Raw genomic sequence first — 17,756 nt, 5'->3', positions numbered from 1 at the left:
GAAATATCTGCAGCGCCATCTGTATGAACATATAAATATCTACACCGCCATCTGTATCAAGATGGAGATATCTACATCGCTATCTGTATAAACATGGAAATATCTACACCGCTATCTGTATAAACATGGAAATATCTACACCGGTATCTGTATAAACATGGAAATATCTAAACCGCTACCTGTATAAACATGGAAATATCAGCACCGCTATCTGTATGAACATGGAAATATCTACACCGCTATCTGTATGAACATGGAAATATCTACACCGCTATCTGTATGAATATGGAAATATCTACACCGCTATCAGTATGAACATGGAAATATCTACACCGCTATCTGTATGAACATGGATATATCTACACAGCCCTCTGGATGAACATGGAAATATCCACACCGCTATCTGTGTAAACATGCATACATCTTCACCGCTATCTGTATAAACATGGAAATATCTACACCGCTATCTGAATGAACATGGAAATGTCTACACCGCTATCTGTTTGAAGATGGAAATATATACACCGCTATCTGCATGAAAACGGAAATATCTACACAGCTATCTGCATATACATGGAAATATCTACACAGCTATCTCTTTACACATGGAAATAACTACACCGCTATCTGTATGAACATGGGAATATCTACACCGCCATCTGTATGAACATGGAAATATCTGCACTGCCATCTGTATGAACATATAAATATCTACACCGCCATCTGTATTAAGATGGAGATATCTACACCGCTATCTGAATAAACATGGAAATATCTACACCGCTATCTGTATAAACATGGAAATATCTACACCGCTATCTCTATACCCATGGAAATATCTACACCGCTACCTGTATAAACATGGAAATATCAGCACCGCTATCTGTATGAACATGGAAATATCTACACCGCTATCTGTATGAACATGGAAATATCTACACCGCTATCTGTATGAACATGGAAATATCTACACAGCTATCTCTTTACACATGGAAATAACTACACCGCTATATCTATAAACATGGAAATATCTACACCACCATATGTATGAACATGGAAATATCTGCACCGCCATCTGTATGAACATATAAATATCTACACCGCTATCTGTATTAAGAAGGAAATATCTAAACAGCTATCTGTATAAACCTGGAAATATCTACACCGCTGCCTGTATAAACATGGAAATATCAGCACTGCTATCTGTATGAACATGGAAATATCTACACCGCTATCTGTATGAACATGGAAATTCCTACAATGATATCTGTATGAACATGGAAATAGCTACACCGTTATGTGTATGAACATGGATATATCTACACAGCCATCTGGATGAACATGGAAATATCTACACCACTATCTGTATGAACATGGAAATATCTACTCCGCTATCTGTATTAACATGGATATATCTAAACAGCCATCTGGATGAACATGGAAATATCTACATCGCTATCTGTGTAAACATGCATAGATCTTCACCACTATCTCTATAAACATGGAAATATCTACACCGCTATCTGTATGAACATGGAAATATCCACACCGCTATCTGTATGAACATGGAAATATCTACACCGCTATCTGTTTGAACATGGAAATATCTACACCGCTATCTGCATGAAAATGGAAATATCTACACTGCTATCTGCATATACATATAAATATCTACACAGCTATCTCTTTACACATGGAAATAACTACACCGCTATCTGTATGAACATGGAAATATCCACACCGCCATCTGTATGAACACGGAAATATCTGCACCGCCATCTGTAAGAACATATAAATATCTACACTGCCATCTGTATTAAGAAGAAGATATCTACACTGCTATCTGTATAAACATGGAAATATCTAAACCGCCATCTGTATGAACATATAAATATCTACACCGCCATCTGTATTAAGAAGGAAATATCTAAACCGCTATCTGTATAAACATGGAAATATCTACACCGCTACCTGTATGAACATGGATATATCTACACAGCCATCTGGATGAACATGGAAATATCTTCACCGCTATCTGTATGAACATGGAAATATCTACACCACTATCTGTATGAACATGGATATATCTAAACAGCCATCTGGATGAACATGGAAATATCTACACCGCTATCTGTGTAAACATGCATAGATCTTCACCGCTACCTCTATAAACATGGAAATATCTACACCGCTATCTGTATGAACATGGAAATATCCACACCGCTATCTGTATGAACATGGAAATATCTACAGCGCTATCAGTTTGAACATGGAAATATCTACACCGCTATCTGCATGAAAATGGAAATATCTACACTGCTATCTGCATATACATTTAAATATCTACACAACTATCTCTTTACACATGGAAATAACTACACCACTATCTGTATGAACATGGAAATATCTACACCGCCATCTGTATGAACATATAAATATCTACACCGCCATCTGTATTAAGATGGAGATATCCACACTGCTATCTGTATAAACATGGAAATATCTACACCGCCATCTGTATGAACATATAAATATCTACACAGCCATCTGTATTAAGAAGGAAATATCTAAACCGCTATCTGTATAAACATAGAAATATCTACACCGCTGCCTCTATAAACAAGGAAATATCAGCACCGCTATCTGTATGAACATGGAAATATCTACACCGCTATCTGTATGAACATGGAAATATCTACTCCGCTATCTGTATGAACATGGAAATAGCTACACCGCTATCTGTATGAACATGGATATATCTACACAGCCATCTGGATGAACATGGAAATATCTACACCGCTATCTGTATAAACATGGAAATATCTACACCGCTATCTGTATGAACATGGAAATATCTACACCGCTATCTGTATAAACATGGAAATATCTACACCGCTATCTGTTTGAACATGGAAATATCTACACCGCTATCTGCATGAAAATGGAAATATCTACACTGCTATCTGCATATACATTTAAATATCTACACAGCTATCTCTTTACACATGGAAATAACTACACTGCAATCTGCATGAACATGGAAATATCTACACCGCTATCTGCATGAAAATGGAAATATCTACACTGCTATCTGCATATACATTTAAATATCTACACAGCTATCTCTTTACACATGGAAATAACTACACTGCTATCTGCATGAACATGGAAATATCTACACCGCCATCTGTATGAACATGGAAATATCTGCACTGCCATCTGTATGAACATATAAATAACTACACCGCAATCTGTATTAAGATAGAGATATCTCCACTGCTATCTGTATAAACTTGGAAATATCTACACAGCTATCTGTATAAACATGGAAATATCTACACCGCTATCTGTATAAACCTGGAAATATCTACACCGCTATCTGGGTAAACATGCATACATCTTCACCGCTCTCTGTATAAACATGGAAATGTCTACAAGGCTATCTGTATGAACATGGAAATATCTACACCGCCATCTGTATGAACATATAAATACACCGCCATCTGTATTTAGAAGGAAATATCAAAACTTCTTTCTGTATAATCATGGAAATATCTACACCGCTGCCTGTATAAACATGGAAATATCAGCACCGCTATCTGTATGAACATGGAAATATCTACACCGCTATCTGTAGGAACATGGAAATAGCTACACCGCTGCCTGTATAAACATGGAAATATCAGCACCGCTATCTGTATGAACATGGAAATATCTACACCACTATCTGTATGAACATGGATATATCTACACAGCCATCTGGATGAACATGGAAATGTCTACACCACTATCTGTATGAACATGGAAATATCTACACCGCTATCTGTGTAAACATGCATACATCTTCACCGCTATCACTATAAACATGGAAATATCTACACCGCTATCTGTATGAACATGGAAATAGCTACACTGCTATCTGTATGAAGATGGAAATATCTACACCGCTATCTGTATGAACATGGATATATCTACACAGCCATCCGGATGAACATGGAAATATCTACACCGCTATCTGTGTAAACATGCATACATCTTCACCGCTATCTGTATAAAGATGGAAATATCTACACCGCTATCTGTATGAACATGGAAATATCTACACCGCTATCTGAATGAACATGGAAATATCTACACCGCTATCTGTTTGAACATGGAAATATCTAAACCGCTATCTGCATGAAAATGGAAATATCTACACTGCTATCTGCATATACATGGAAATATCTACACAGCTATCTCTTTACACATGGAAATAACTACAACGCTATCTGTATGAACATGGAAATATCCACACCGCCATCTGTATGAACATGGAAATATCTGCAGCGCCATCTGTATGAACATATAAATATCTACACCGCCATCTGTATCAAGATGGAGATATCTACATCGCTATCTGTATAAACATGGAAATATCTACACCGCTATCTGTATAAACATGGAAATATCTACACCGCTATCTGTATAAACATGGAAATATCTAAACCGCTACCTGTATAAACATGGAAATATCAGCACCGCTATCTGTATGAACATGGAAATATCTACACCGCTATCTGTATGAACATGGAAATATCTACACCGCTATCTGTATGAATATGTAAATATCTACACCGCTATCAGTATGAACATGGAAATATCTACACCGCTATCTGTATGAACATGGATATATCTACACAGCCCTCTGGATGAACATGGAAATATCCACACCGCTATCTGTGTAAACATGCATACATCTTCACCGCTATCTGTATAAACATGGAAATATCTACACCGCTATCTGAATGAACATGGAAATGTCTACACCGCTATCTGTTTGAAGATGGAAATATATACACCGCTATCTGCATGAAAACGGAAATATCTACACAGCTATCTGCATATACATGGAAATATCTACACAGCTATCTCTTTACACATGGAAATAACTACACCGCTATCTGTATGAACATGGGAATATCTACACCGCCATCTGTATGAACATGGAAATATCTGCACTGCCATCTGTATGAACATATAAATATCTACACCGCCATCTGTATTAAGATGGAGATATCTACACCGCTATCTGAATAAACATGGAAATATCTACACCGCTATCTGTATAAACATGGAAATATCTACACCGCTATCTCTATACCCATGGAAATATCTACACCGCTACCTGTATAAACATGGAAATATCAGCACCGCTATCTGTATGAACATGGAAATATCTACACCGCTATCTGTATGAACATGGAAATATCTACACCGCTATCTGTATGAACATGGAAATATCTACACAGCTATCTCTTTACACATGGAAATAACTACACCGCTATATCTATAAACATGGAAATATCTACACCACCATATGTATGAACATGGAAATATCTGCACCGCCATCTGTATGAACATATAAATATCTGCACCGCCATCTGTATTAAGAAGGAAATATCTAAACAGCTATCTGTATAAACCTGGAAATATCTACACCGCTGCCTGTATAAACATGGAAATATCAGCACTGCTATCTGTATGAACATGGAAATATCTACACCGCTATCTGTATGAACATGGAAATTCCTACAATGATATCTGTATGAACATGGAAATAGCTACACCGTTATGTGTATGAACATGGATATATCTACACAGCCATCTGGATGAACATGGAAATATCTACACCGCTATCTGTATGAACATGGAAATATCTACTCCGCTATCTGTATTAACATGGATATATCTAAACAGCCATCTGGATGAACATGGAAATATCTACATCGCTATCTGTGTAAACATGCATAGATCTTCACCGCTATCTCTATAAACATGGAAATATCTACACCGCTATCTGTATGAACATGGAAATATCCACACCGCTATCTGTATGAACATGGAAATATCTACACCGCTATCTGTTTGAACATGGAAATATCTACACCGCTATCTGCATGAAAATGGAAATATCTACACTGCTATCTGCATATACATATAAATATCTACACAGCTATCTCTTTACACATGGAAATAACTACACCGCTATCTGTATGAACATGGAAATATCCACACCGCCATCTGTATGAACACGGAAATATCTGCACCGCCATCTGTAAGAACATATAAATATCTACACTGCCATCTGTATTAAGATGGAGATATCTACACTGCTATCTGTATAAACATGGAAATATCTAAACCGCCATCTGTATGAACATATAAATATCTACACCGCCATCTGTATTAAGAAGGAAATATCTAAACCGCTATCTGTATAAACATGGAAATATCTACACCGCTGCCTGTATAAACAAGGAAATATCAGCACCGCTATCTGTATGAACATGGAAATATCTACACCGCTATCTGTATGAACATGGAAATATCTACACAGCTATCTGTATGAACATGGAAATATCTACACCGCTATCTGAATGAACATGGATATATCTACACTGCCATCTGGATGAACATGGAAATATCTACACCGCTATCTGAGTAAACATGCATACATCTTCACCACTATCTGTATAAACATGGAAATATCTGCACCGCTATCGGTATGAACATGGAAATATCTACACCGCTATCTGTTTGGACATGGAAATATCTACACCGCTATCTGCATGAAATTGGAAATATCTACACTGCTATCTGAATATACATTTAAATATCTACACAGCTATCTCTTTACACATGGAAATAACTACACCACTATCTGTATGAACATGGAAATAACTACACCGCCATCTGTATGAACATGGAAATATCTGCACCGCCATCTGTATGAACATATAAATATCTACACCGCCATCTGTATTAAGATGGAGATATCTACACTGCTATCTGTATAAACATGGAAATATCAACACCGCCATCTGTATGAACATATAAATACGCCGCCATCTGTATTAAGAAGGAAATATCTAAACCGCTATCCGTATAAACATGGAAATATCTACACCGCTGCCTGTATAAACATGGAAATATCAGCACCGCTATCTGTATGAACATGCAAATATCTACACCGCTATCTGTAGGAACATGGAAATAGCTAAACCGCTGCCTGTATAAACATGGAAATATCAGCACCGCTATCTGTATGAACATGGAAATATCTACATCACTATCTGTATGAACATGGATATATCTACACAGCCATCTGGATGAACATGGAAATATCTACACCACTATCTCTATGAACATGGAAATATCTACACCGCTATCTGTGTAAACATGCATACATCTTCACCGCTATCAATATAAACATGGAAATATGTACACCGCTATCTGTATGAACATGGAAATATCTACACCGCTATCTATATGAACATGGAAATATCTACACCGCTATCTGTATGAACATGGATATATCTACACAGACATCTGGATGAACATGGAAATACCTTCACCGCTATCTGTGTAAACATGCATACATCTTCATCGCTATCTGTATAAACATGGAAATATCTACACCGCTATCTGTATGAACATGGAAATATCTACACCGCTATCTGTTTGAACATGGAAATATCTACACCGCTATCTGCATGAAAATGGAAATATCTACACTGCTATCTGCATATACCTGGAAATATCTACACAGCTATCTCTTTACACATGGAAATAACTACACCGCTATCAGTATGAACATGGAAATATCCACACCGCCATCTGTATGAACATGGAAATATCTGCACCGCCATCTGTATGAACATATAAATATCTACACCGCCATCTGTATTAAGATTGAGATATCTACACCGCTATCTGTATAAACATGGAAATATCTACACCGCTATCTGTATAAACATGGAAATATCTACACCGCTATCTGTATAAACATGGAAATATCTACACCGCTACCTGTATAAACATGGAAATATCAGCACCGCTATCTGTATGAACATGGAAATATCTACACCGCTATCTGTATGAACATGGAAATATCTACACCGCTATCAGTATGAACAAGGAAATATCTACACCGCTATCTGTATGAACATGGATATATCTAGACAGCCCTCTGGAAGAACATGGAAATATCCACACCGCTATCTGTGTAAACATGCATACATCTTCACTGCTATCTGTATAAACATGGAAATATCTACACCGCTATCTGTATGAACATGGAAATATCTACACCGCTATCTGTTTGAAGATGGAAATATATACACCGCTATCTGCATGAAAACTGAAATATCTACAAAGCTATCTGCATATACATGGAAATATCTACACAGCTATCTCTTTACACATGGAAATAACTACACCGCTATCTGTATGAACATGGAAATATCTACACCGCCATCTGTATGAACATGGAAATATCTGCACCGCCATCTGTATGAACATATAAATATCTACACCGCCATCTGTATTAAGATGGAGATATCTACACTGCTATCTGAATAAACATGGAAATCTCTACAATGCTATCTCTATAAACATGGAAATATCTACACCGCTATCTGTATAACCATGGAAATATCTACACCGCTACCTGTATAAACATGGAAATATCAGCACCGCTATCTGTATGAACATGGAAATATCTACACCGCTGCCTGTATAAACATGGAAATATCAGCACAGCTATCTGTATGAACATGGAAATATCTACACCGCTATCTGTAAGAAAATGGAAATAACTACACCGCTATCTGTATGAACATGGAAATAGCTACACCGTTATCTCTATGAACTTGGAAATAGCTACACCACTATCTGTATTAACATGGAAATATCTACACCGCTATCTGTATGAACATGGATATATCTACACAGCCATCTGGATGAACATGGAAATATCTACACCGCTATCTCTATGAACATGGAAATATCTACACCACTATCTGTATGAACATGGATATATCTACACAGCCATCTGGATGAACATGGAAATATCTACACCGCTATCTGTGTAAACATGCATAGATCTTCACCGCTACCTCTATAAACATGGAAATACCTACACCGCTATCTGTATGAACATGGAAATATCCACACCGCTATCTGTATGAACATGGAAATATCTACACCGCTATCTGTTTGAACATGGAAATATCTGCACCGCTATCTGCATGAAAATGGAAATATCTACACTGCTCTCTGCATATACATTTAAATATCTACACAGCTATCTCTTTACACATGGAAATAACTACACCGCTATCTGCATGAACATGGAAATATCTACACCGCCATCTGTATGAACACGGAAATATCTGCACCGCCATCTGTATGAACATATAAATATCTACACCGCCATCTGTATTAAGAGGAGATATCTACACGGCTATCTGTATAAACATGGAAATATCTACACCGCCATCTGTATGAACATATAAATATCTACACAGCCATCTGTATTAAGAAGGAAATATCTAAACCGCTATCTGTATAAACATGGAAATATCTTCACCGCTGCCTGTATAAACAAGGAAATATCAGCACCGCTATCTGTATGAACATGGAAATATCTACACCGCTATCTGTATGAACATGGAAATATCTACTCCGCTATCTGTATGAACATGGAAATAGCTACACCGCTATCTGTATGAACATGGAGATATCTACACAGATATCTGTATGAACATGGAAATATCTACACCGCTATCTGTATGAACATGGAAATATCTACACCGCTATCTGTTTGAACATGGAAATAACTACACCGCTATCTGCATGAAAATGGAAATATCTACACTGCTATCTGCATATACATTTAAATATCTACACAGCTATCTCTTTACACATGGAAATAACTACACTGCTCTCTGCATGAACATGGAAATATCTACACCGCCATCTGTATGAACCTGGAAATATCTGCACTGCCATCTGTATGGACATATAAATATCTACACCGCAATCTGTATTAAGATAGAGATATCTGCACTGCTATCTGCACAAACATGGAAATATCTAAACAGCTATCTGTATAAACATGGAAATATCTACACCGCTATCTGTATAAACATGGAAATATCTACACCACTACCTGTATAAACATGGAAATATCAGCACCGCTATCTGTATGAACATGGAAATATCTACACCGCTATCTGTGTAAACATGCATACATCTTCACCGCTATCTGTATAAACATGGAAATATCTACAAGGCTATCTGTATGAACATGGAAATATCTACACTGCTATCTGTACGAACATGGAAATATCTAAACCGCTATCTGCATGAAAATAGAAATATCTACACAGCTATGTGCATATACATGGAAATATCTACACAGCTATCTCTTTACACATGGAAATAACTACACCGCTATCTGTATGAACTTGGAAATATCTGCACCGCCATCTGTATGAACACATAAATATCTACACCGCCATCTGTATTAAGATGGAGACACCTACACCGCTATCTGTATAAACATGGAAATATCTACACCGCTATCTGTATAAACATGGAAATATCTACCCCGCTATCTGTATAATCATGGAAATATCAGCACCGCTATCTGTATGAACATGGAAATATCAGCCCCTCTATCTGTATGAACATTGAAGTATCTACACCGCTATCTGTATGAACATGGAAATATCTACACCGCTATCTGTTTGAACATGGAAATATCTACACCGCTGTCTGCATGAAAATGGAAATATCTACACAGCTATCTGCATATACATGGAAATATCTACACAGCTATCTCTTAACACATGGAAATAACGAAACTGCTATCTCTATAAAGATGGAAATATCTACACAGCCATCTGTATGAACATGGAAATATCTGCACCGCCATCTGTATGAACATATAAATATCTACACTGCCATCTCTATAAAGAAGGAAATATCTAAACCGCTATCTGTATGAACATTGAAATATCTACACCGCTATCTGTATGAACATGGAAATATCTACACCGCTATCTGTACGAACATGGAAAAATCTAAACCGCTATCTGCATGAAAATAGAAATATCTACACAGCTATCTGTATGAACATGGATATATCTACACAGCCCTCTGGATGAACATGGAAATATCCACACCGCTATCTGTGTAAACATGCATACATCTTCACCGTTATCTGTATAAACATGGAAATATCTACACCGTTATCTGTATGAACATGGAAATATCTACACCGCTATCTGTTTGAAGATGGAAATATATACACCGCTATCTGCATGAAAATGGGAATATCTACACAGCTATCTGCATATAGATGGAAATATCTACACAGCTGTCTGTTTACACATGGAAATAACTACATCGCTGTCTGTATGAACATGGACATATCTACACCGCCATCTGTATGAACATGGAAATATCTGCACCGCCATCTGTATGAACATATAAATATCTACACCGCCATCTGTATTAAGATGGAGATATCTACACCGCTATCTGAATAAACATGGAAATATCTACACCGCAATCTGTATAAACATGGAAGTATCTACACCGCTATCTGTATAAACATGGAAATATCTACACCGCTACCTGTATAAACATGGAAATATCAGCACCGCTATCTGTATGAACCTGGAAATATCTACACCGCTATCTGTATGAACACGGATATATCTACAACGCTATCTGTTTGAACATGGAAATATCTACACCGCTATCTGTATGAACACGGAAATATCTACACCGCTATCTGTTTGAACATGGAAATATCTACACCGCTATCTGCATGAAAATGGAAATATATACGCAGCTATCTGCATATGCATGGAAATATCTAAACAGCTATCTCTTTACACATGGAAAAAACTACACCGCAATCTGTATGAACATGGAAATATCTTCACCGCCATCTTTATGAACATGGATATATCTACACAGCCATCTGGATGAACATGGAAATATCTACATCGCTATCTGTATGAACATGGAAATATCTACACCGATACCTGTGTAAACATGAATAAATCTTCACCGCTATCTGTATAAACATGGAAATATCTACACTGCTATCTGTATGAACATGGAAATAGCTACACTGCTATCTGTATGAAGATGGAAATATCTACACCGCTATCTGTATGAACATGGATATATCTACACAGCCATCCGGATGAACATGGAAATATCTACACCGCTATCTGTGTAAACATGCATACATCTTCACCGCTATCTGTATAAAGATGGAAATATCTACACCGCTATCTGTATGAACATGGAAATATCTACACCGCTATCTGAATGAACATGGAAATATCTACACCGCTATCTGTTTGAACATGGAAATATCTAAACCGCTATCTGCATGAAAATGGAAATATCTACACTGCTATCTGCATATACATGGAAATATCTACACAGCTATCTCTTTACACATGGAAATAACTACAACGCTATCTGTATGAACATGGAAATATCCACACCGCCATCTGTATGAACATGGAAATATCTGCAGCGCCATCTGTATGAACATATAAATATCTACACCGCCATCTGTATCAAGATGGAGATATCTACATCGCTATCTGTATAAACATGGAAATATCTACACCGCTATCTGTATAAACATGGAAATATCTACACCGCTATCTGTATAAACATGGAAATATCTAAACCGCTACCTGTATAAACATGGAAATATCAGCACCGCTATCTGTATGAACATGGAAATATCTACACCGCTATCTGTATGAACATGGAAATATCTACACCGCTATCTGTATGAATATGTAAATATCTACACCGCTATCAGTATGAACATGGAAATATCTACACCGCTATCTGTATGAACATGGATATATCTACACAGCCCTCTGGATGAACATGGAAATATCCACACCGCTATCTGTGTAAACATGCATACATCTTCACCGCTATCTGTATAAACATGGAAATATCTACACCGCTATCTGAATGAACATGGAAATGTCTACACCGCTATCTGTTTGAAGATGGAAATATATACACCGCTATCTGCATGAAAACGGAAATATCTACACAGCTATCTGCATATACATGGAAATATCTACACAGCTATCTCTTTACACATGGAAATAACTACACCGCTATCTGTATGAACATGGGAATATCTACACCGCCATCTGTATGAACATGGAAATATCTGCACTGCCATCTGTATGAACATATAAATATCTACACCGCCATCTGTATTAAGATGGAGATATCTACACCGCTATCTGAATAAACATGGAAATATCTACACCGCTATCTGTATAAACATGGAAATATCTACACCGCTATCTCTATACCCATGGAAATATCTACACCGCTACCTGTATAAACATGGAAATATCAGCACCGCTATCTGTATGAACATGGAAATATCTACACCGCTATCTGTATGAACATGGAAATATCTACACCGCTATCTGTATGAACATGGAAATATCTACACAGCTATCTCTTTACACATGGAAATAACTACACCGCTATATCTATAAACATGGAAATATCTACACCACCATATGTATGAACATGGAAATATCTGCACCGCCATCTGTATGAACATATAAATATCTGCACCGCCATCTGTATTAAGAAGGAAATATCTAAACAGCTATCTGTATAAACCTGGAAATATCTACACCGCTGCCTGTATAAACATGGAAATATCAGCACTGCTATCTGTATGAACATGGAAATATCTACACCGCTATCTGTATGAACATGGAAATTCCTACAATGATATCTGTATGAACATGGAAATAGCTACACCGTTATGTGTATGAACATGGATATATCTACACAGCCATCTGGATGAACATGGAAATATCTACACCGCTATCTGTATGAACATGGAAATATCTACTCCGCTATCTGTATTAACATGGATATATCTAAACAGCCATCTGGATGAACATGGAAATATCTACATCGCTATCTGTGTAAACATGCATAGATCTTCACCGCTATCTCTATAAACATGGAAATATCTACACCGCTATCTGTATGAACATGGAAATATCCACACCGCTATCTGTATGAACATGGAAATATCTACACCGCTATCTGTTTGAACATGGAAATATCTACACCGCTATCTGCATGAAAATGGAAATATCTACACTGCTATCTGCATATACATATAAATATCTACACAGCTATCTCTTTACACATGGAAATAACTACACCGCTATCTGTATGAACATGGAAATATCCACACCGCCATCTGTATGAACACGGAAATATCTGCACCGCCATCTGTAAGAACATATAAATATCTACACTGCCATCTGTATTAAGATGGAGATATCTACACTGCTATCTGTATAAACATGGAAATATCTAAACCGCCATCTGTATGAACATATAAATATCTACACCGCCATCTGTATTAAGAAGGAAATATCTAAACCGCTATCTGTATAAACATGGAAATATCTACACCGCTGCCTGTATAAACAAGGAAATATCAGCACCGCTATCTGTATGAACATGGAAATATCTACACCGCTATCTGTATGAACATGGAAATATCTACACAGCTATCTGTATGAACATGGAAATATCTACACCGCTATCTGAATGAACATGGATATATCTACACTGCCATCTGGATGAACATGGAAATATCTACACCGCTATCTGAGTAAACATGCATACATCTTCACCACTATCTGTATAAACATGGAAATATCTGCACCGCTATCGGTATGAACATGGAAATATCTACACCGCTATCTGTTTGGACATGGAAATATCTACACCGCTATCTGCATGAAATTGGAAATATCTACACTGCTATCTGAATATACATTTAAATATCTACACAGCTATCTCTTTACACATGGAAATAACTACACCACTATCTGTATGAACATGGAAATAACTACACCGCCATCTGTATGAACATGGAAATATCTGCACCGCCATCTGTATGAACATATAAATATCTACACCGCCATCTGTATTAAGATGGAGATATCTACACTGCTATCTGTATAAACATGGAAATATCAACACCGCCATCTGTATGAACATATAAATACGCCGCCATCTGTATTAAGAAGGAAATATCTAAACCGCTATCCGTATAAACATGGAAATATCTACACCGCTGCCTGTATAAACATGGAAATATCAGCACCGCTATCTGTATGAACATGCAAATATCTACACCGCTATCTGTAGGAACATGGAAATAGCTAAACCGCTGCCTGTATAAACATGGAAATATCAGCACCGCTATCTGTATGAACATGGAAATATCTACATCACTATCTGTATGAACATGGATATATCTACACAGCCATCTGGATGAACATGGAAATATCTACACCACTATCTCTATGAACATGGAAATATCTACACCGCTATCTGTGTAAACATGCATACATCTTCACCGCTATCAATATAAACATGGAAATATGTACACCGCTATCTGTATGAACATGGAAATATCTACACCGCTATCTATATGAACATGGAAATATCTACACCGCTATCTGTATGAACATGGATATATCTACACAGACATCTGGATGAACATGGAAATACCTTCACCGCTATCTGTGTAAACATGCATACATCTTCATCGCTATCTGTATAAACATGGAAATATCTACACCGCTATCTGTATGAACATGGAAATATCTACACCGCTATCTGTTTGAACATGGAAATATCTACACCGCTATCTGCATGAAAATGGAAATATCTACACTGCTATCTGCATATACCTGGAAATATCTACACAGCTATCTCTTTACACATGGAAATAACTACACCGCTATCAGTATGAACATGGAAATATCCACACCGCCATCTGTATGAACATGGAAATATCTGCACCGCCATCTGTATGAACATATAAATATCTACACCGCCATCTGTATTAAGATTGAGATATCTACACCGCTATCTGTATAAACATGGAAATATCTACACCGCTATCTGTATAAACATGGAAATATCTACACCGCTATCTGTATAAACATGGAAATATCTACACCGCTACCTGTATAAACATGGAAATATCAGCACCGCTATCTGTATGAACATGGAAATATCTACACCGCTATCTGTATGAACATGGAAATATCTACACCGCTATCAGTATGAACAAGGAAATATCTACACCGCTATCTGTATGAACATGGATATATCTAGACAGCCCTCTGGAAGAACATGGAACTATCCACACCGCTATCTGTGTAAACATGCATACATCTTCACTGCTATCTGTATAAACATGGAAATATCTACACCGCTATCTGTATGAACATGGAAATATCTACACCGCTATCTGTTTGAAGATGGAAATATATACACCGCTATCTGCATGAAAACTGAAATATCTACAAAGCTATCTGCATATACATGGAAATATCTACACAGCTATCTCTTTACACATGGAAATAACTACACCGCTATCTGTATGAACATGGAAATATCTACACCGCCATCTGTATGAACATGGAAATATCTGCACCGCCATCTGTATGAACATATAAATATCTACACCGCCATCTGTATTAAGATGGAGATATCTACACTGCTATCTGAATAAACATGGAAATCTCTACAATGCTATCTCTATAAACATGGAAATATCTACACCGCTATCTGTATAACCATGGAAATATCTACACCGCTACCTGTATAAACATGGAAATATCAGCACCGCTATCTGTATGAACATGGAAATATCTACACCGCTGCCTGTATAAACATGGAAATATCAGCACAGCTATCTGTATGAACATGGAAATATCTACACCGCTATCTGTAAGAAAATGGAAATAACTACACCGCTATCTGTATGAACATGGAAATAGCTACACCGTTATCTCTATGAACTTGGAAATAGCTACACCACTATCTGTATTAACATGGAAATATCTACACCGCTATCTGTATGAACATGGATATATCTACACAGCCATCTGGATGAACATGGAAATATCTACACCGCTATCTCTATGAACATGGAAATATCTACACCACTATCTGTATGAACATGGATATATCTACACAGCCATCTGGATGAACATGGAAATATCTACACCGCTATCTGTGTAAACATGCATAGATCTTCACCGCTACCTCTATAAACATGGAAATACCTACACCGCTATCTGTATGAACATGGAAATATCCACACCGCTATCTGTATGAACATGGAAATATCTACACCGCTATCTGTTTGAACATGGAAATATCTGCACCGCTATCTGCATGAAAATGGAAATATCTACACTGCTCTCTGCATATACATTTAAATATCTACACAGCTATCTCTTTACACATGGAAATAACTACACCGCTATCTGCATGAACATGGAAATATCTACACCGCCATCTGTATGAACACGGAAATATCTGCACCGCCATCTGTATGAACATATAAATATCTACACCGCCATCTGTATTAAGAGGAGATATCTACACGGCTATCTGTATAAACATGGAAATATCTACACCGCCATCTGTATGAACATATAAATATCTACACAGCCATCTGTATTAAGAAGGAAATATCTAAACCGCTATCTGTATAAACATGGAAATATCTTCACCGCTGCCTGTATAAACAAGGAAATATCAGCACCGCTATCTGTATGAACATGGAAATATCTACACCGCTATCTGTATGAACATGGAAATATCTACTCCGCTATCTGTATGAACATGGAAATAGCTACACCGCTATCTGTATGAACATGGAGATATCTACACAGATATCTGTATGAACATGGAAATATCTACACCGCTATCTGTATGAACATGGAAATATCTACACCGCTATCTGTTTGAACATGGAAATAACTACACCGCTATCTGCATGAAAATGGAAATATCTA

The sequence above is a fragment of the Gorilla gorilla genome, chromosome 16, assembly GCF_029281585.2.
Source record: "Gorilla gorilla gorilla isolate KB3781 chromosome 16, NHGRI_mGorGor1-v2.1_pri, whole genome shotgun sequence".
NCBI lineage: Eukaryota > Metazoa > Chordata > Mammalia > Primates > Hominidae > Gorilla > Gorilla gorilla.
This window is presented reverse-complemented; position numbering follows the sequence as displayed.